Here is a 22,894-nt window from a genome sequence, read left to right as displayed (position 1 = left end):
CTTTCCGGGAGTGGTCAAAGTGAAGGGTGGGATGGCCACTCCCACGTACCAGGTGGGGCTGGTACCAGGCCTTATAAAGCCTGGGCCTGCAGGTTAGAGATGAACAGAAAGCATCTGGCTGAGAGCCAGGGAGAGCGTCTGGCTGAGAGCCAGAGAGAGGGCTCTGTGGAGAAAGGAGCCCAGCTAGCCCAGCGTGTGGGTGAGAGCGCAAAAGGCGAGGTTGACAGGGTGACGCCCCTAACCTCAACACCCAGGAGGGTGTGGTGAGACCTCCACAGGTCTGAGGACCGGACTGGCTGTGTACAGCAAGCAAGAATGATTCTGACGTTTTGAATGAGTAGTCAGGAACAAGCTTAGGTATAGTGAGAGCTCAGACGAGCAGGTGTTTATTTGATGTTGGCCTGAAGTCAAGGCCTGTTTTGTTTGTTTCTGCTGCAATAAACCCAGGCCAAGCCTGGACTAAAGAACGTTGTTGCCCGGTGTCACTGTCTCTGGCCGCGGATGCCCACGCTGCTACTGCCCCTAAACGCTAATCCCTCACATATGGTGTTTGGATGCGGGCAGCGGTCTTAAAGAGACATACACCAGTTAATGGGCATTCTGCTGCAGCAACTGGAGAACCGTTGCTAAGGGCAACCGCCCAAAGAGAGATTGTCTGAGCGTGCCATAACCCCATGTCCCGGGTGGATGCTGCAACAGCGCAGCAACAAGATACAGCCAGTATGGAGGAATGGCTGAAGCAATGGATGCAAGAGATAGTGCTGCAACAGGAGACCATGGCTCAGCAGTGGAAGGCACAACAGGAGGCCATGGCTCAGCAGCTGAAAGCCCATGGAGAGGCTATGCGGTTGCAGCGGGAGGAAAGGCAACGCCTAATAAAGCAGTTGGCTTCACTGACAGAGTCACTCAAGACTACAGGGAATGAGCCCCTTATACGACAAACTGAAACGGATCACACGGCTGTGTTGGGAGAACAAGCCCCTAAGTGTGAAAAGTTGAAAACACAGTTTGAGAAAGAAAGTAGTCTTCAAGAGGTGGAGCAGCTGAAAACAAAAAGTGCAGCTCTCTTAAAGGAGAAGGAGCATTTTGAGAGGTTGGCTAAGGAGGAAGCTGATCGCCGAGTGTTGCTGCAACAGATGAATGTTCAGTATGAACAGCGCTTAAAAGAGATGAGAAGTAAGAAAGAAAAGTTTAAGGGATATCTTTCATCAGCCCATGAAGAGATACAAGACCTCAGAGATGTAGCCAGAGATGAGGCTGAACGCAGAGTATGTCTGGAGGCACAAGCTGCGCAGTATGAACAGGACTGTAAGAAACTGCAAATGAAAACCCAAGAGTTGGAGATGATGTGTTGCAAGTTAGAAAGAGCTTCTACAGATACACATAATCAAACTACAGGGTTGCAGAATCAGGTTGCAGAGTTAAAAATGCAGCTAGCAAAGAAAACTGGTGACTGGGAGTGCCAAGTAAGTCAGCTCAAGGAAGAGCTGGAAATACAGAAAGCTGCGTGCAGTCAGACCAAAAAGCAAGCAGAGTTCTTGGAAGACTTACTGGGTCACAAGGAAAACCAGGAAGTGCTGCTTGAGAGACTGGTGTCCCAGCTACAGATGAGCTTGGATGAGGAAGCTGAAGTACATGGAACCCAAATCCAGGAGCTGGAATGGAGTCATGCTGTAGCTGTGGGGAAACTGTCCAAGCAGTTGAAGCAACTTGAAAAAGTGAAAGAAACATTGGAAAATGAGTGTCTTGAGCTGTCCCAAAAGGTGAAGGGGTTGTGGGAAGACAAGTATGCATATGAATGCAAGAAAGACACAGTAGAGATGCAGCTTCAAGAGCTACAAATAAAGATAACGAAAGGTGACAGTGTGCAAACAGCGTTGTCTGAGCAGGTGAGCAGGCTGCAGGAGAAGCTGGAAGCTCAGAGTGAAGAGTCTCAGAAGTTAAGACAGATGCTGAGAAGAGAACCCTGATACGGGGAAAGCTAAACGGGGTGTTCCAATGACCGGTAGCAGAAATGGAGTTCCTGCTGGAGAATATTAAGAAAGAGACTGAAGCGCTAACCCTGAAGCGCCCCCTAAAAGTAGTGTCAGAAAAAGGAGCAGAGCTTCAGCAGTTCTCAGAGAAGTTGTGCACGAAGATAAAATGCTGTAAATCAGATAGCCAAGCGGCTGAAAGAAGTGTTCTGAGACCAGACATGTCTAAAACCCAGTTCAGACAGAAAAGAAAAAAAGGGGATTTTGTTAAAGAATCTGAAAAAGTTACAAGTAGTAAAGAGTGCCAATTTATGTTTACAAAAGGAGACTACTGAGTCTCAGAAGGTCTCACATGTGGACGCAGAAGTCTTGAAAGAACGGCAGCAAAAGAATAGTGACGTACAAAAGCAAACCCCAAAAGTGAAGAAACTGTTTGTCCAAGTGGTAATAGCCTATCACAGGGATGCTGGCTCCAAGGACCAGCTCATCAGCGAACTGAATACCACCGAGAAAAAGTCAGAGTCAGAGGTAACGGAACTGGAAGAACACAGAGAAAAGGTTCTTGCACTAGAAAGAGATCCCCGAGCCTGGAGCTTTGACCCTGGAGGGCCAAGAAGAAGAGACTTTGAGCATGGGACCGAAGGCCCAACACCCAGGCCTTGTCAAGGACGCATTTCAGGACAGCTAAGTGTCCGAACCCACGGGCTCGAACAGAGGGGGAGGGTATGTAAGACAGTGATTGACAAAGTGCTGGAGGGTGGATACGTGCCACCGAGCGGCCTGGGCTCGGTGGAGGAGAGCCAGCATTTCTGTGTCAGTAATGCTATGTTACTGACACGCTGTAGTTTGGTAAGTTGCTCCAAGCCGCATAGTCCGGGTCGGCTTTCCGGGAGTGGTCAAAGTGAAGGGTGGGATGGCCACTCCCACGTACCAGGTGGGGCTGGTACCAGGCCTTATAAAGCCTGGGCCTGCAGGTTAGAGATGAACAGAAAGCATCTGGCTGAGAGCCAGGGAGAGCGTCTGGCTGAGAGCCAGGGAGAGCGTCTGGCTGAGAGCCAGGGAGAGCGTCTGGCTGAGAGCCAGGGAGAGCGTCTGGCTGAGAGCCAGGGAGAGCGTCTGGCTGAGAGCCAGGGAGAGCGTCTGGCTGAGAGCCAGAGGAAGCGTCTGGCTGAGAGCCAGAGGAAGCGTCTGGCTGAGAGCCAGAGGAAGCGTCTGGCTGAGAGCCAGAGGAAGCGTCTGGCTGAGAGCCAGAGGAAGCGTCTGGCTGAGAGCCAGAGGAAGCGTCTGGCTGAGAGCCAGAGGAAGCGTCTGGCTGAGAGCCAGAGGAAGCGTCTGGCTGAGAGCCAGAGGAAGCGTCTGGCTGAGAGCCAGAGAGAGGGCTCTGTGGAGAAAGGAGCCCAGCTAGCCCAGCGTGTCGGTGAGAGCGCAAAGGCGAGGTTGACAGGCTGACGCCCCTAACCTCAACACCCAGGAGGGTGTGGTGAGACCTCCACAGGTCTGAGGACCGGACTGGCAGTGTACAGCAAGCAAGAATGATTCTGACGTTTTGAAGTGAGTAGTCAGGAACAAGCTTATGTATAGTGAGAGCTCAGACGAGCAGGTGTTTATTTGATGTTGGCCTGAAGTCAAGGCCTGTTTTGTTTGTTTCTGCTGCAATAAACCCAGGCCAAGCCTGGACTAAAGAACGTTGTTGCCCGGTGTCACTGTCTCTGGCCGCGGATGCCCACGCTGCTACTGCCCCTAAACGCTAATCCCTCACAATATATAAAAACGAATGTATGTAAGTATGTGTATGTCTGTCTTCACAGCAACGCACGATGGGTAAGCTAGTCTGGAATAATGTGTACAGTTCTGGGCACCCCAATTTTAAAAAAGACAGAAAAACTGGATCAAGTTTAGAAAAGAGCTATCGGCATGGTGTGTGATCTGCAAATCATGTCCTATGAGGAACAGTTAAAGGATCTTGGAATGTTTAGCTTGCAAAAAAGGAGGCTGAGAGGAGACTTAATAGCTGTCTACAAATATCTGAAGGGCTGTCAAAGTGCAAAGGAAAGACTAGAAGTAATAGGATGACATTGAAAAGAAGGAGACACAAATTAGATATTCAAAAAACTTTCTGAGAGTGATCAATGAGTGGAACAGGTTGCAATGGAAGTTTGTGAGTCCTCCTTAAACAGAAGTCTTGAAACACAGGCTGGACAAATATCTGTTTGGGATGATTTAGTGATCCTACACTGAGTAGGGGGTTGGACCCAATGACCCTGGAGGTTCCTTCCAACTCTACCATTCTATGATTCAAAGTCTACAAGCGAGCACATGCATTGCAATCTAAAAAAAGTCAGATTTTCTTGCCACACTCAGACTTCAACGCAGGATACCGCAGGATTGGTAGAGTGGGCGAGTATATAAATGACATTATTTGGCTCTCAATCACCTCCCTGAACAGCAACAAAGCTTAGTTTACTATTGGGAGGTGACATATTTCCTTTAAACTATGTTTTATTATTTTCCTCAAAAAATTTCTTTATCCATCTAAACTGCATGAGGAAATACATCGAGTGATTGGGGAAAAAAAAAATCGCATCCCAAACATTGAAGACCGCACTAAAATGCCGTATATGGATGTTGTAATACGTGAAATCCAGAGATTCTGTGATGTTCTCCCACTGAATGTACCCCACGCAACAGTAAGAGATGTTAACTTCAAGGGATTCACTATTCCTAAGGTAAGAAAATGAGATAATGCATCCTTAGTGACTAATAATATTAATAAAACTGGTGAATTATCAAAGATGTTATAGAGTTTTTCTGCTCTAAATAAACCGTTTTTGAGATGATCAGAGTCCCACTTCTGCTAACCTCAGTGATCAGCTGGAATCAGTAAATAGACCAATAAACAAGTCATTCATTTCTCAGCAGCACCACTGCAGGTAAAATGAAGCGCCCAATGAAATCAGTTGGTTCTGTGCCTGAATGAGTTCCAAAGAGATAGAAACTGTCAAGGTTTGGGGCCGCAGATGCCGACTTACCCCTTCTAGCAGCTGCGGCTCACATTCAGTCTCCTCCTACTTTCACTCACAGCAGCGTGGAGAGCGTGCACCCGCTCCTGGCCACATTATTAAAAGTTAAAGTGCACATCAAAGAATCCCAATCATCTTCACACTCCCAACCATCTTTGAACTCTGGTTATATCAGTCATTCTCCCCATGTGGAGGGTACCTGAGTATAGCAGTCTTTTGGTCTCGCTCAAAGTGCTGTTAGTTTGTCCTAATTCTCCAGTTAACATTTGGCTATTCCCAACAACATTCTAGTCTTCACTTCCCTGCAACTTGTTATATTAATCATACTTTTGTCTGCTGCCTGCCCCAACCTCTGGTCTACTGTACCTTGCTAAACCTGCTTTTCATGACCCAACCTCTGACTTGTTTGTGTTGAAATGTTGCTGTTTGCCCAAACCAGAATTGTCTGACGTTGCTCCTGTTCACACCCTTAAGTATCATGCCTTAGTGTAAAGTTGCATCAGCTACCATATTACTGAGATGAGTTCTAGAGTTACAGCCTTGGGACCCACTCAGCAAAGCCCATCTCAGCTGGTGGGGTTAAAGGGTACCTCAGGTGACACCTCTGGATTTTCCGCAAAGCCAAACCAGTGTGTCACATGTGTATTTACATGCACTGATCTTTAAAAACTCTTTGCAGCCACTCTCTCCTCTAGCAAATTAATTAGGGTCTAGAATAGGTGATCGCCATCTGTTAACTACTAGAGATGAGCCAACGTACTCGTCCGAGCTTGATGCTCGGGCGAATATTAGGGTGTTCGGGATGCTCGTTACTCTTAACGAGCACCACGTGATGTTCGGGTTACTTTCACTTTCATCTCTGAGACGTTAGCGCGCTTTTCTGGCCAATTGAAAGACAGGGAAGGCATTACAACTTCCCCCTGTGACGTTCCAGCCCTATACCACCCCCCTGCTGTGAGTGGCTGGGGAGATCAGATGTCACCCGAGTATAAAAATCAGCCCCTTCCGCGGCTCGCCTCAGATGTGTTGTGAGTTAGCTGAGGGAAAGTGCTATTGTGTTGGAGCTGCTGTAGGGAGAGTGTTAGGAGTGAGTGTAGGCTTCAAGAACCCCAACGGTCCTTCTTAGGGCCACATCTATCCGTGTGCAGTAGTGTGGAGGCTGCTGTTAGCAGTGTTGCCCTTTTTTTTTTTTTCAAAATTGGCCGTGCAGAGCATTGCACCCTGCAGTAATACTACAGGGACAGAATTGTGTAGGCAGGGCCAGAAGACATATATTATTGATTGAATATAGTCAGTGGGCCTTCCCTTTAAAAAAAAAAAGGGAAAAATTCTATTTGACCTGCAGGCTTGCGCCAATTTATTTCCTGGCTGCGAAATCACCGCTCTGCTGCAGTTAATAACACTGCACTTCTGTGACACACAGCAGGGCCACAGAACACATTTGTTAATTGATTGAATATAGTCAGTGGGCCTTTCCTTTTAAAAAAAAGGGAAAAATTCTATTTGGCCTGCAGGCTTGCGCCAATTTATTTCCTGGCTGCGAAATCACTGCTCTGCTGCAGTTAATAACACTGCACTTCTGTGACACACAGCAGGGCCACAGAACACATTTGTTAATTGATTGAATATAGTCAGTGGGCCTTTCCTTTTAAAAAAAAGCGAAAAATTCTATTTGGCCTGCAGGCTTGCGCCAATTTATTTCCTGGCTGCGAAATCACTGGTAATACAGCATGCTGAGGGGTAGGGGTAGGCCTAGAGGACGTGGACGCAGCCGAGGACGCGTAGGCCCAAGTGAGGGTGTGGGCACAGGCCGAGCTCCTGATCAAGGTGTATCGCAGCCGACTGCTGCGCGATTAGGAGAGAGGCACGTTTCTGGCGTCCCCACATTCATCGCCCAATTAATGGGTCCACGCGGGAGACCTTTATTAGAAAATGAGCAGTTTGAGCAGGTCCTGTTGTGGATGGCAGAAAGTGCTTCGAGCAAGCTATCATCCACCCACAGTTCTGCGCCGTCCAGTGCTGCAAATCCGAATCCTCTGGCTGCTGCTCCTCCGTCCTCCCAGCCTCCTCACTCCACTACAATGACACATGCTCAGGAGCGGGAAGACTCCCAGGAACTGTTCTCGGGCCCCTGCTCAGATTGGGCAGCAGTGGTTCCTCTCCCACCAGAGGAGTTTATCGTCACTGATGCCCAACCATTGGAAAGTTCCCGGGGTCCGGGGGATGAGGCTGGGGACTTCCGGCAACTGTCTCAAGACCTTTCAGTGGGTGAGGAGGACGATGACGATGAGACACAGTTGTCTATCGGTGAGGTAGTAGTAAGGGCAGTAAGTCCGAGGGAGGAGCGCACAGAGGATTCGGAGGAAGAGCAGCAGGACGATGAGGTGACTGACCCCACCTGGTGTGCAACGCCTACTCAGGACAGGTCTTCAGAGGGGAAGGCAAGGGCAGCAGCAGGGCAGGTTGCAAGAGGCAGTGCGGTGTCCAGGGGTAGAGGCAGGGCCAGACCGAATAATCCACCAACTGTTTCCCAAAGCGCACCCTCGCGCCATGCCACCCTGCAGAGGCCGAGGTGCTCTAAGATCTGGCAGTTTTTCACAGAGACGTCTGACGACCGACGAACAGTGGTGTGCAACCTTTGTCGCGCCAAGATCAGCCGGGGAGCCACCACCAACAGCCTCACCACCACCAGCATGCGCAGACATATGATGGCCAAGCACCACACAAGGTGGGATGAAGGCCGTTCACCGCCTCCGGTTTGCACCGCTGCCTCTCCCCCTGTGCCCCAACCTGCCACTGAGATCCAACCCCCCTCTCAGGACACAGGCACTACCGTCTCCTGGCCTGCACCCACACCCTCACCTCCGCTGTCCTCGGCCCAATCCACCAATGTCTCGCACCGCACCGTCCAGCCGTCGCTAGCGCAAGGGTTTGAGCGCAAGCGCAAGTACGCCGCCACGCACCCGCACGCTCAAGCGTTAACCGTCCACATAGCCAAATTTATCAGCCTTGAGATGCTGCCGTATAGGGTTGTGGAAACGGAGTCCTTCAAAAGTATGATGGCGGCGGCGGCCCCGCGCTACTCAGTTCCCAGTCGCCACTACTTTTCCCGATGTGCCATCCCAGCCCTGCACGACCACGTCTCCCGCAACATTGTACGCGCCCTCACCAATGCGGTTAGTGGCAAGGTCCACTTAACAACGGACACGTGGACAAGCACAGGCGGGCAGGGCCACTACATCTCCCTGTCGGCACATTGGGTGAATTTAGTGGAGGCTGGGACAGAGTCAGAGCCTGGGACCGCTCACGTCCTACCCACCCCCAGAATTGCGGGCCCCAGCTCGGTGGTGGTATGTTCAGCGGTGTATGCTTCCTCCACTAAAGCACCCTCCTCCTCCTCCTCAACCTCTGTCTCGCAATCTAGATGTGTCAGCAGCAGCAGGACGTCGCCAGCAGTCGGTGTCGCGCGGCGTGGTAGCACAGCGGTGGGAAAGCGTCAGCAGGCCGTGCTGAAACTACTCAGCTTAGGAGAGAAGAGGCACACGGCCCACGAACTGCTGTGGGGTCTGACAGAGCAGACCGACCGCTGGCTTGCGCCGCTGAGCCTCCAACCGGGCATGGTCGTGTGTGACAACGGCCGTAACCTGGTGGCGGCTCTGCAGCTCGGCAGCCTCACGCACGTGCCATGCCTGGCCCACGTCTTTAATTTGGTGGTTCAGCACTTTCTGAAAAGCTACCCACGCTTGTCAGACCTGCTCGTAAAGGTGCGCCGACTCTGCGCACATTTCCGCAAGTCCCACACGGACGCTGCCACCCTGCGGACACTGCAACATCGGTTTAATCTGCCAGTGCACCGACTGCTGTGCGACGTGCCCACACGGTGGAACTCTACGCTCCACATGTTGGCCAGGCTCTATGAGCAGCGTAGAGCTATAGTGGAATACCAACTCCAACATGGGCGGCGCAGTGGGAGTCAGCCTCCTCAATTATTTTCAGAAGAGTGGGCCTGGTTGGCAGACATCTGCCAGGTCCTTGGAAAGTTTGAGGAGTCTACCCAAGTGGTGAGCGGCGATGCTGCAATCATTAGCGTCACCATTCCTCTGCTATGCCTCTTGAGAAGTTCCCTGCAAAGCATAAAGGCAAATGCTTTGCGCTCGGAAACGGAGTCGGGGGAAGACAGTATGTCGCTGGATAGTCAGAGCACCCTCCTGTCTATATCTCAGCGCGTTGAGGAGGAGGAGGAGGAGGAGGAGCATGAGGAGGATGAGGAGGAGGGGGAAGAGACAGCTTGGCCCACTGCTGACGGTACCCATGCTGCTTGCCTGTCATCCTTTCAGCGTGTATGGCCTGAGGAGGAGGAGGCGGAGGAGGAGGAGGAGGATCCTGAAAGTGATCTTCCTAGTGAAGACCGCCATGTGTTGCGTACAGGTACCCTGGCACACATGGCTGACTTCATGTTAGGATGCCTTTCCCGTGACCCTCATGTTGCACGCATTCTGGCCACTATGGATTACTGGGTGTACACACTGCTCGACCGGTGATGGTGAGGGAGTACGTAGCCGATCGCACGACCGTCCTCCGTGACGCCTCTGCCCCCTACAACTACTGGGTGTCGAAGCTGGACACGTGGCCTGAACTCGCGCTGTATGCCCTGGAGGTGCTTGCTTGTCCTGCGGCTAGCGTCTTGTCAGAGAGGGTGTTTAGTGCGGCTGGGGGTATCATCACAGATAAGCGTACACGCCTGTCAACCGACAGTGCCGACCGGCTTACACTCATCAAGATGAACAAAGCCTGGATTTCCCCAGACTTCTCTTCTCCACCAGCGGACAGCAGCGATACGTAAGCAATACGTAGGCTGCACCCGCGGATGGAAGCATCGTTCTGTATCACCATCCAAAACGGTGACATTTCTGCTTCATCAATCTGTGTATAATATTCCTCCTCCTCCTCCTGCTCCTCCTCCTGAAACCTCACGTAATCACGCCGAACGGGCAATTTTTCTTTGGGCCACAAGGCTCACTCATATAATTTTTCCAAACAATTTTTATACGTTTCAATGGTCTTACAAGCGATGAAACTTTAACTTGAACCAATTTTTCGTTAAACTGGGCTGCCTCCAGGCCTAGTTACCACTTAAGCCACATTAACCAAAGCGATTAATGGGTTTCACCTGCCATCTTGGTTGGGCATGGCCAATTTTTTCAGAGGTACATTAGTACTGTTGCTACACCAATTTTTTTGGGCCCTCACCTACAGTGTAATCATTGTAATTTCTATTTTCTTCGCCTGCACTCATGGTACAGAAAGGTGTGTGGGGTTGGCCTACACTTTTGCTACATAAATGTAACTGGGGCCTTGTCTATACTGCAGCTACTGAAATGTGAAAGAGACTGTTATCTCCCTAAACTGCTGCAATGGGAATTGTTACTGGGGCTTGTCTTGAGTGCTACTATTACTGAAATGGAACTAAGACTGCGCTCCCCCTATACTGCTGCTAGTGATATGTTAGTGGGGCCTGACCCTAATACTACCGCTGAAATGTTAATAAGTCTGGGCTCTGCCTATACCGCAGCTAATGGTATGTCACTGGGGTGTGGAAACAGAGGCTTCACAAAGACATGATGGCGGCGAGGCCATTTCCTACCAACGCTGTTACTGTTAAGGTGCATATAACCACGGACACGTGGAGAGGACACATAGTGCCTCCAAAACATCCCCCTCCTCCTTCAACAATGAAAACATTCTTGGCAAATACCTTTGCATTGGTCCGTCTGGTGGCAGTCCAAGAATTTCACCTTTAACGACACAACAAGAGAGCACCACCACCATCCCCCCGCCATGGACCACTTAATCATGGCCACATTCCGAAAACCAACTACATAAAACCGCGCTACTAGGTCCGCAGTCACCACCACATTACCACCAACAAGGTTACTGTTAAGGTACATATTACCAGTCTGACTGGGGCATGCAGTGTGGGCCAAAGCCCACCTGTATTGTATCTGACGTTAGCTCTGCTGAGTAGGGCACTGCAATGGGATATATTTATGTACCACCGGTGGGTTCCAGGGAGCCACCCATGCTGTAGGTGCACACGGAGTTTAACCTACATCTGTCCACTTCTAAAGAACCCCAGTCTGACTTGGGCATGCAGTGTGGCCCGAAGCCCACCTGTATTGTATCTGACGTTAGCTCTGCTGAGTAGGGCACTGCAATGGGATATATTTATGTACCACCGGTGGGTTCCAGGGAGCCACCCATGCTGTAGGTGCACACGGAGTTTAACCTACATCTGTCCACTTCTAAAGAACCCCAGTCTGACTGGGGCATGCAGTGTGGGCCGAAGCCCACCTGTATTGTATCTGACGTTACCTCAGCTGTGTTGGGCAATGCAATGGGATATATTTATGTACCGCCAGTGGCTTCCTGGCACCCACCCATGCTGTAGGTGCACACGGAGTTTAACCTACATCTGTCCACTTGTAAAGAACCCCAGTCAGACTGGGGCATGCAGTGTGGGCCGAAGCCCACCTGCATTAACCACGACATTACCTCAGCTGTGATGGGCAATGCAATGGGATATATTTATGTACCGCCGGTGGCTTCCTGGCACCCACCCATGCTGTAGGTGCACACGGAGTTTAACCTACATCTGTCCACTTGTAAAGAACCCCAGTCAGACTGGGGCATGCAGTGTGGGCCGAAGCCCACCTGCATTAACCACGACATTACCTCAGCTGTGATGGGCAATGCAATGGGATACATTTATGTACAGCGGGTGGGTTCCAGGGAGCCACCCATGCTGTGGGTGCACACGGAATTCCCATTGCGGAGTTGTACCTGCCTGTGACTATTTATAAAAAACCGCGGTCTAAATGCGGCGTGCAGACACCTTGACAGAATGAATAGTGTGTGGCACATAGGTTCCCCATTGCTATGCCCACATGTGCAGCTCCAGATGAAGGTGGCACAGGATTGGATTTCTCATTGCTTCTGTACAGCATTGTGGACTATCGGCCCGCCCCTTTTATGGGGGGGTCGCTGCCTAGCCTTGCCAACCCTCTGCAGTGTGTGCCTGCTTTGCCTCTGGCAGACGCACTTATAAATAGACATGAGGGTGGCGTGGCATGAGGGCAGCTGAAGGATGGGCAGGGACAGTTTGGTGTGCGCTGTGGACACTGGGTCGTGGGGGGGGGGGATTTGGCAGCATGTAACCCAGGAGAAGTGGCAGCAGAGTGTCATGCAGGCAGTGATTGTGCTTTGTTGGAGGTAGTGTGGTGCTTAGCTAAGGTATGCCATGCTAATGAGGGCTTTTCAGAAGTAAAAGTTGTTGGGAGGGGGGGGGGCCCACTCTTGCCGCTATTGTGGCTTAATAGTGGGACCTGTGAACTTGAGATGCAGCCCAACATGTAGCCCCTCGCCTGCCCTATCCGTTTCTGTGTCATTCCCATCACTTTCTTGAATTGCCCAGATTTTCACACATGAAAACCTTAGCGAGCATCGGCGAAATACAAAAATGCTCGGGTCGCCCATTGACTTCAATGGGGTTCGTTACTCGAAACGAACCCTCGAGCATCGCGATAAATTCGTCCCGAGTAACGAGCACCCGAGCATTTTGGTGCTCGCTCATCTCTATTAACTACCTTACAATGGAATTTCAAAGCAGGGATTTCTCCGAACACCAGGTAGTATCCAGTCACTATGCTATCTCAAGAGCTCCATCAGCTTTCCCTCACACGCAGCAGCTGCTCAGCTCATTTAGCAGCAGCTCCAGTTTACTCTGCTAAGCACAAAAAGGCCCTGTGATTGGTCACAGTACTCAGCCAATCAGAGGCAGCGCTCAGCCATTCATTGAATTAAATGAATGGCTGAGCACTGCCTCTGAGTATGTATTTTTTTCATTGAATGGCTGAGCACTGGCTGTGATTGACTGAGCGATGTGACCAATCACAGGCAGGGCTCAGCTGTCATTCAATGAATAGCTTAGCACTGCCTATGATTGGCTGAGCGCCCAGCCAATCAGACACAGCCCTTTCAGGAGGCAGGGATTTTTAAATCTTCGTTTGCTGAAAGAGCTTCAGAACCATGCCAGGGACCAAGCGACAAGATGCGTTGGAGCCCTGACAGAGGCGAAAAGGTAAGTATATATATATTTTTTATTTTTTACACCAGTTAGGGAGGATTTTCAGGGAAGGGCTTATGTTTCAAGCCCCTCTCTGAAAATCACTGCAGGGGTTGCCTGCATCCCATTGCTTTCAATGGGTCTGGTGGCTGTAGGGCCGGTCTCATGGAATGCAATGGGCATGGAGCCACGGTCATGCGCATTTTGCTAATGCATGGAGTGGTCTTTTTTGGCACATAGGTGCACAAAAACAACGCTAGTCTGAGTGAGCCCTAAAGGGAAGATTTTTTGTGTATCTATGATTCCAACTTTTTTTTTTACATGTTATGATCACTGACATGTTGGGATTGGTAGAAATCCCCATTTTAGGTGGCTTCACACAAGTGTGTTTTTGTGTGTGCCTACATGTTCACATGTCCGTGTTTTACAGGTGCGTGCCTGTAAAGATAGGACATGCGTGCACAATAGGGAATGCATGCATTGTCTTCAATGGAGCTGTGGCTGCTGCTGGCGGCTCCATTGAAGACAATGGTCTGCCGGCACCCCTGAATTGTTTTTCAGGGAAGAGCTTTACATAAAAAAACAAACATTTAAGTGTAAAAACAAAAATGCAGACATTCTCTAAAATGGAGCCGCTGCTGGTGCCGGCACCCTTGTATCAAAGAGCATTATGTATCAGTTATTCCCTGAAAAAGACAAATTTTAGTGTTTCCTTCATCCCCACGAGGAAAAAGAATTCCCTGCTGCAGCTGCCACACGTGTGACAGATGCAGCAAAGGAATTCTTCATCCCTGTGGGGAATAAAGAATTCCCTACCACAGCTGTCACAGATGACAGCTGCAGTAGGGGATCCAGCTGCTAGCATCCTGTAATTGTTTTTCAGGAAAGGGCTTTAATTATAAGCCCTTCCCTGAAAAACATGAAAAAAGGTGATAAAATTAAAATTTTATATATTATATATATATATATATATATATATATATATATATACACACACACACTCCCCTTTTTTTTAGCTGCTGAGGCTCAGACGCATCCAGTTGGCTTTTCACCTCAACTGCCCTGAGGAGTATTCATCAGGTGGGGATTTAAAATCCACGCCCGCTGAAAGGGCTGCCTCTATTTAGCTAAGCATTGTGATCAATCAGAGGCAGCTCTCAGCTATTGCATGACAGCTGAGAGCTACCTCTGATTGGTCCCTGTGCAGGTATTAACAAACAAGCTCACATAAGCAAACTAATGAGTGATAGAATGATTGATTTCTTGGAAACCTACAGCTAAGACCTCTTTCACACGAGCATATCGATTTTCGGTCGGCCGTGTCACGACCACAGTGCAACTGAAAATAGCATGAATGGGCATACTAATCTGCTGTTTGAGCGCCTATTCAGACGGCCTTAGTGCGCCGTATATACGCAGAGCCCGGATTGCCATTGGGCAGGGGGAGACAGTTAAGTTCTGCCTAACTACCCCCAATTTCTGCCCCTTCGACGGTTCTCAGCAAGGGAAGGGGGCAGGGTGGGAGCTAGTGTGCTAAGCTCCCGCTCCATTCTGCCCCTCATTGCAAACAGCCGGAAAGGGGCAGAGAGGTGAAGGGAAAGGGGTGAGAGTTTAGCAGACATGCTGCTAAACTCCCTCCCACCTCTCTTCTCCAGCAACTAGCATAGGCTCCCATAGGTGTTTATGGAAGCCAACGCTGTATTCCAGCCAGGAAGATAGTTCCTGAACTATCTTTACTGACCAGCGTAACAGCGTATACGCTATCTTGGCTGGCTGGGTGCTTTAACACTGCGGGAATATGCCCATTTGAACTGATGCATTGTAAACCAATGCATCAGATGAGCAGCGTATATCGGTTGGTCGGCCTATATAAGCTCGTGTGAATGACGCCTAATAGCGAAATGGCAGTTTGCATAGTTTTCCAAAGATGTTGAGTGGATGGCTGCAGAAGGAAAACAGTAATATTTTCATATACAGATGTAGCATGAATCCAGTTACAGTATTTCATCTATCACAGTTTCACATAAAGGCATTTCAAATTATTGTTTGTCTTTCAGTTGCTGGCAGTGCTAACACTGAACGATTATCATCCACTCTTGCATGACCCAGTGGGCCCTAATTGCCCTTTTACACTGAATGATTAGCACTCAGGTTCTTGCTGGATCACGGAAATCTGAAGAATAATTATCCTAATAATTATAATATTTAACATAATGATAATTACAGTCTTTCGGTGAAAATGCCTATACAATCTGAATGACAAACGATAATTTTTTCGTAGTCTATATCCTTCAAGCATAAAAATCAATTGATGTTTGGCCTGTAATATTCATCTATGAACGACAGCCTGTTTACTGTGATGAAGGCGGGTGGTTGGGGTAATCTCCGGCTCACTCCACCTCCATTCACTAAGCGATGATCGCTCTGTATAAAAGCACAGCTGTGATTATCGCTGGGATAGCTGTTGGGCTCTTCTATGCCTGATAGCAGTCCTGTGTAAAGGAGCCCTAAGTCTCAATAGGAGATCCATCAGCATGCCGGACTTATGCAACCCTTATTTCTTATCCCCTTCATTTTTTATCAGGTAATTTTTGAGCACAACAAAGGCAAACTTTGTTATGGTTATAAATTAGCTTGTAAAGGCCCATTTAGACACAACAATTATCGCTCAAAATTCGCGCAAGAGCCGTCTTTTGAGCGATAATCGTTGTATGTAACTGCACTGACCTTGTGCAATTTTCATTAAGCCGTCGCTCATTCTTGTCTTTCAGCGTGCTGAAAGACAACGATGAGTCTTATCAGGGATTCACAGTGGGATACAGCTGATACTATTGTTTGAGCTGTATCCCACTCCCTGATGACAGCTGGATATGAAGAACACAGCTCATTTTCTGCATTCTTCCCTCCAAGCGCTCAGCACGGTCGGAGTGGGGCACAGCTAGATGCAGAAGACAAGCTGCTGGGGTATCCCCCTTGTCTTCTGCATCCTCTGCTGGCAGCACAAGGTGATCGCTCATCTTGAGCAATCATCTTGGGCTGCAAATGACACAACAATTATTGCTCAAAAGTCGCTTGAGAGACATCTTTTGAACGATAATCGTTGTGTCTAAATAGGCATAAGAATGTTCTGGAGGAGAGAGATAAGCGCTGAAAAACAAGCGTCAGTCCAGCCTCACTGAAGGACCTCTTATTGAAACTCGGTCTGCAGTTTATTGTATACAGGGTTACGTAGAAGCTGCAGAAGACAAATGGTTCAACATTTTTAAAGAGACTTTCCAGCTGTATAGCCTATTCTCAGGACAAATTATCAATAGTGGATAAAGAGGGATTTGCCACTCAAGACTGGTTGCTTAGACCAACATGCTTATGCATTTTACGGATTTCTGCAGGAAGCAGACAACTCTAATCTTACCACAGTGGACAGGCTTGGTATTGCAGGCAAAGTTCCTACTCACTTCAGTGGAATCTTTGTCTGTAATATGAGCCCAGACTATGGCAGTGAGAATGGAGCTGTGTGCTTCCTGCAGAGATCAGCTCAATATATGAGGGGGACCCTCCTCGATCAATTGCTGATGACTTGTCCTGAGGAAAGAGCATAAATAGTTTACAACTGGACCACCCCTTCAATTAAACCCTACTCCAAAACTGACTGTCAGCCTAAAATTGATGCATTTAACCCCTTAGTGACAAAGCCTGTTTGCGCCTTAGTGACGGAGCCAAATTTTGGAAATCTGACATGCGTCGTTCAACGTGGCATAACTCCGTAAAGGCTTTACATATCCCAGTGATTCTGACATTGTTTTTTCGCCATATGTTGTACTTCATTTAGATTGTAAAAATAGACCGATATAATTTGTGTATATTTATTAAAAGTACCAATATTGGAAAAATTTTGAAAAAATTGTCATTTTTTCACATTTTCAACCGTAATATCTCAAATATGTCCAAACATACTGTACAAATTTTTGATAAGATATATATTTCCATCTGTTTACTTTATTCTGAATGCACACTTGAAAAACTTTTGTGTTTTTTTTAACCATTTAGAGGATGTACAAATTTAACATTACTTTTCAGCATTTTGAGGAGCACTTTGTTTTCCTGCACCAAGCCAAGTTTGCAGAGGCTCATAAGTGTCAGAATAATAGATACACCCACAAATGACCCCATTTTAAAAACTAAACCCCTTAGTGTATTCACTGAGGGGTGTCATGAGTATTTTGACCCCACCAGTTCTTTTCAGGAATTAGTTCAATTTAGGGGACAAAAAATAAAATTTCATATTTTTGCAAATATGTCATTTTAAAGACATATTTTTTTCCTATAGAGCCCATGAAAATGAGGATTTACACACCAAAATGGATACCCCCGTTTCTCCCGTGTTCAGAAACATACCCATTGTGGCCCTAATCTTATGTCTGGATGCATAACGGGAGCCAAAATGAAAGGAGTAGTCGGTGTCTTTCAGAACATAAATTTTGCTTGAAGGCGTTTTAGGCCCCATAGCACTTTTGTAGAGCTCTTGAGTGGCCAAAACCAAAGAGAACCCCCACAAGTGACCCCATTTTGAAAACCTGACCCCTTAATGAATTTATCTAGGGGTGTACTGACCATTTTGACCCCACAGTTTTTGAATGAATTCAAGCCAAGCAAAAGGAAAAAATTGTGATTTTCATTTTTTTGTCAATTCTGTCATTTTAAAAACAGCTTTTTTTGTACAGAACACGCATGAATGAAGCCTTTCATCCCAAAATGGATACCCCTGTTTCTCCCGTGTTCAGAGACATACCCATTGTGGCCCTAATCTTATGTCTGGATGCACAATGGGGCCCAAAACGAAAGGAGTAGTCGGTGGCTTTAAGAACATAGATTTTCCTTGAAGGAGTTTTAGGCCCCATAGCACTTTTGTAGAGCTCTTGAGCGGCCAAAATCAAAGAGAACCCCCACAAGTGACCCCATTTTGAAAACTAGACCCCTTAATGAATTTATCTAGGGGTGTACTGCCCATTTTGAGCCCACAGTTTTTGAATGAATTGAAGCAAAGCAAAAGGAAAAAATTGTGATTTTCGTTTTTTTGGCAATTCTGTCGTTTTAAAACTGCTTTTTTGGTACAGCACACACATGAATGAAGACTTGCACCCCAAAGTGGATACCCCTGTTTGTCCCGTGTTCAGAGACATACCCATTGTGGCCCTAATCTTTTGTCTGGATGCACAACGGGGCCCAAAATGAAAGGAGTAGTCGGTGGCTTTCAGAACAGAAATTTAGCATGAAGGTGATTTAGACCCCATTGCACACTTGTAGAGCCCTTGAGCGGCCAAAACGACAGAGAACCCCCACAAATGATCCCATTTTGAAAACTAGACCCCCTAACGAATTTATCTAGGGGTGTACTGTGTATTTTTACCCTACAATTTTTGAATAAATCTAAGCAAAGCAGTAGGAAAAAAATTACAAATTTCATTTTTTTGGCAGTTGTATCAATTTAAAAACTGTTTTTTTTGTACAGCACACATAGGAATGAAGACTTTCACCCCAAAATGGATACCCCTGTTTGTCCCGTGCTCAGAACCATACCCCTTGTGGCCCTAATCTACTTAAAGGACGCATGGCTAGGCCTATAATGGAAGGAGCACCAGTTGGATTTTAGGGTACAACGGAATAAATTCCAGGCCCCATTGCCCACTTATAGAGTCATTGAGCGTCCAAAACTATAAAGACCCCCACAAATATCCCCATTTTAAAAACTAGACCACTTAACGAATTCATCTAGGGGTGTACTGCGTATTTTGACCACACAGTATTTGAATAAATTTCAGCAAAGCAGAAGAAAAAAATTACAATTTTCATTTTTTTGGCAATTTTGTCAATTTAAAAACTTTTTTTTTTGTACAGTTTACATAGGAATGAAGACGTTCACCCCCAAATGGATACCCCCGTTTGTCCCGTGTTCAAAAACATACCCATTGTGGCCCTAATCTACTTACAGGAAACATGGCAAGGCCTGTAATGGAGGGAACACGAGTTGGATTGCAGGGCATAACTGAATAAATTCCAGGCCCCATTGCTCATTTGTATGGAATAAAAATTGACTCCCTAAAATCCCCCCCCCCCCTCCTCCGCGCCCTTTTCGGCGTTCCCCAAATCTTAGATAAAAGTAATAATGTGAACTGTGTAGTATTTCCAAAGACGGGTAATTATGGAGGCTGGTTGGGATGGGCACATGGGGCAATAAAACCGGGTATCCCCCCTCCTCTCATGCTTTTTGGGAGTCATTTTTTGACCTCAGTGGCGGGTATGGGGTGTAAAAAGTGGCGCTCTGTGAGTCTCCGTAAGCTTGATGAGGTGCGGCGGTCTCACACAGAAAACGCTCAACAAGCTGCTCCTGGAACTGCAGGAAGGCGAGCGTTCCCGGGGCTTCTTGTAAATTGCGTATTACAGGTAGCGGTCTGAATAACGCCGGGCTCACACAGCCGTAGGTTGAATCTGCTTGTGGAGGCCCGCAGCGGATGCCAGCTGTGAGCCCGGCTGTGACCCTGCGTACGGCCGCGTAATGTACTGCGCATAACTGCCTACTCCCACAGGCGGTCATGCACAGTACACTTTTTTTTTTGTTGTTTGTATTTCCCGCACCGTCGCTTAGCGATGACGCGGGTACCCGCAGCCCGTATACAACGTAGTTGCGTATGGGCTGCAGGTATATCCATGACCATGGAGCACAATGGGCTCTATGTTGCCGATATCCGCGGTAAAATAGAACCTGCTGCGTTCTCTTTTCTGCAAGTGGATTACGCAATTCCAACCCGCTAATGTGAGCGGAATTGTGTAATCCAATGCGATTGATCTGCGTATTACCGCGGATCAAACGCATGCGGAATCCGTAATTCCTATCCGGTCATGTGAGACCGGCCAAAGGTAGATCGCTACCATTTTTCACGTGACCGGGGACCGCTCAACGAGGCCACCCGTCACTGCTCCAGGCTCTCGGCGACCATTGGTCGCCGAGAGCAAGGAGATATTAAGTTTCCTGTGCTCCCCGACTCCTGCACATCTGTCCGGTGTTTTGCCAGCGGTCGCATGCGCAGAATACGGGAAAGTTCACGGAAGAAGATTGCGTCGGGGTGCAAATATGGAGGCCTCCGGTAAAAATTTTTATCTCCTCTCACCGATCGCATCAGTGAGGGGAGATGAAGCTTCACCTTTTTTTAACTTTTATGTGATCGCCATTATTCTTTGGATAACGGCGAACACGTGACCAGGAACCGCTCACCGCGGCCCCCCGTGAAATCTCCAGGCTCTCGGCTAAGTTTTGTAGCCAGGAGCAGGGAGATTTTAAAAAACCACGGCTTTTGCGCATGCGCCTGCCACATTGGTGACGGGCGCGTGCGCAGAAGCTGGGTTGAGGTCCGCGGATAAATCCGCAGGCCTTAGGTACGTCATTTCATCCTCCCTCACGGATATGATCCGTGGGGGGAGATGAAACGCAAGCTTTTTTTAACTTTTTAAAACTTTTTTTTTACTTTTTGCACTTTTTTTTTTTTACCTTTTACCCCTTTTTTTATTTTTTTTTTTTTACTTTTTGCACTTTTTTTTTTACTTTACATGATCACTGTCATCCATTGGATGACAGTGATCATGTCCCTGGTGACATCCCTCTGCTCTTGGCTACACATGGCAGCCAGGAGCAGAGCAATTTTGAATTTCCCGGGGCTCGAGCCCCTCTGTGCACGCGCCCGATGTCAATCATCGGGCGCGCATGCGCAGACGGGGATTTCGGGTCCCGGGACATCGGGACATCGCAGAGGACCGGGGGTGAGTATCTTCACCTCCCCTCATGGATCCGATCCATGAGGGGAGGTGAAACTTTACTTTTGTTTTACTTTTTAAACTTTTTCGCGATCACCGCTATCGCAACGGATAGCGGTGATCGCGGGCCCGGGGACCGCTCACAGTGGTCCCCGGTAACACCTCCTGGTTCCCGGCTACCTTCAGGAGCCGGGAGCCAGGAGATTTTAAATTTGCCGGGGACACCCGGGCTTCTGCGCGTGCGCGTGACGTCATCGTCAGGCGCGCATGCGCAGAAGGCCGCCGGCGGGTCCGGGAGGACCAGATCTCCGGGGGACACCGCCGACAAGCCGTGTGAGTATTTTCAGCTGCCGTGATGGATCCGATCCATCATAGCAGCTGAATTACTACTTTTTTACACTGTTTTCTTTACTTTTTTGCGATCGGCGCTATTCATTTTATAGCGCCGATCGCAATGCCGGGGGGGACTGGCCGCATCCTGGGATGACAGCTCCATGCTGTCGGCTACCTGCGGGCACCGACAGCATGGAGCTGTCACGTCCTCAGGCCAGTGGGCATCAATCCAAAGAGGATGCATAAAACTACGTCCTCTAGGATTAAGGCCCACTTTCTGAGGACGTAGTTTCCCGATGGGGCCGTCGTTAAGGGGTTAAGTGAGAAAATAATTGCCCACCAAAGCACAGTGTTACATTTTTCTGGTAACCAAAACATAAAGTATGTTTGTAGTTTCCTTATAATTCTGAATAAAACGGTGTAAGACCATAATAGCCAGCTGTCACCGAATAAATGAGAGGCAAGAGTTGCCTGTGATTGGCTGAGCGCCTCAGCCAATCACAATCAGCTTGTTCAGCAGGCGGGGATTTAAAATCAGCACTACAAAGCCGGACACAGCACAGAGAAGACACGGCTGAGCCCCGGCAGCTGAAGGGAGGGGAGTATGTATTTTTTTTTTTTGGTTTCTACACTACTTTTACTGGTTTTTCAGGGAAGGGCTTATGTTTTAAAGCCTTTCCCTAAAAACCAATGATGGAGTGCCAGCAGGAGGATCCTCTACTGCAGCTGTCATGTATGACAGCTGCGGTAGGGAATAGAAGAATTCCTCTGCTGTATCTGTCACAGATGTGGCAGGTGCAGCAGCCTGGAATTCTTTTTACTAGTGGGGATGAAGGAAGCATCTGCCATGTGTGGCAAATGTGTTCTGCATCCCCAAGGGGGACACGGCAGTGGCGGAGAGGTAAGTTTTTTTTGCTTTTTTTTCACTAAGATTATTGTTTTTCAGGGAAGGGCTTATATGTTAAGTCCTTCCATGAAAAGCAATTCAGGTGTGCCAGCAGACCACTGTCTTCAAAGGAGCCACCTGCAGCAGCCACAGCTCCATTATAGGGAGGAGAGGGCGAGCACCACGTGGTGCTTGCTCAAGTAACAAGTACTTTCGAGTATGCTAATGCTGGAATGAGCATCAAGCTCGACGAGCATGCTCCCTCATCTCTAGTCCTGATGCCAAGGATCAGCAAGGTTCCCCCCACTTCTCTTCACAGCCAAAACACATTCATAAGTTTTAGCTACATTGCTGGGTACTTTAAGTGGCCCATTGATACAGCTTTAGCAGTCAGTGGCTTTTAAAAGTGACTGAAAGCTTGAATTCAGGATGGCAGGGTCATGGTCAGCTGTCTGGCGGCTTTGCTTCATGATTTATGGATCTAGGGATGGGGGACTACCTGGTACTACTGATGGCTCCATCTCCTTTATTTTATTTGGCTGCTCACTTGCCGGTTCACTCTCAAGTATCCTGACTACTGAAGTGACAGTCACTGCCCATGTACCACGCCCAACTACCTCCTGGTATCCATTGATTATTATCTGCAGTGCTGTTAAAAAAATCACCACCCTACGTCTTGTAAAAACTTAGACACGGTTTATTGAAGGCAGAACTCACACTGGATTCAAACTTTCTGCATGCTGAATGAAGAAAC

Source organism: Eleutherodactylus coqui, chromosome 10 (genome assembly GCF_035609145.1).
Source record: "Eleutherodactylus coqui strain aEleCoq1 chromosome 10, aEleCoq1.hap1, whole genome shotgun sequence".
In the NCBI taxonomy this organism is placed as follows: domain Eukaryota; kingdom Metazoa; phylum Chordata; class Amphibia; order Anura; family Eleutherodactylidae; genus Eleutherodactylus; species Eleutherodactylus coqui.
This window is presented reverse-complemented; position numbering follows the sequence as displayed.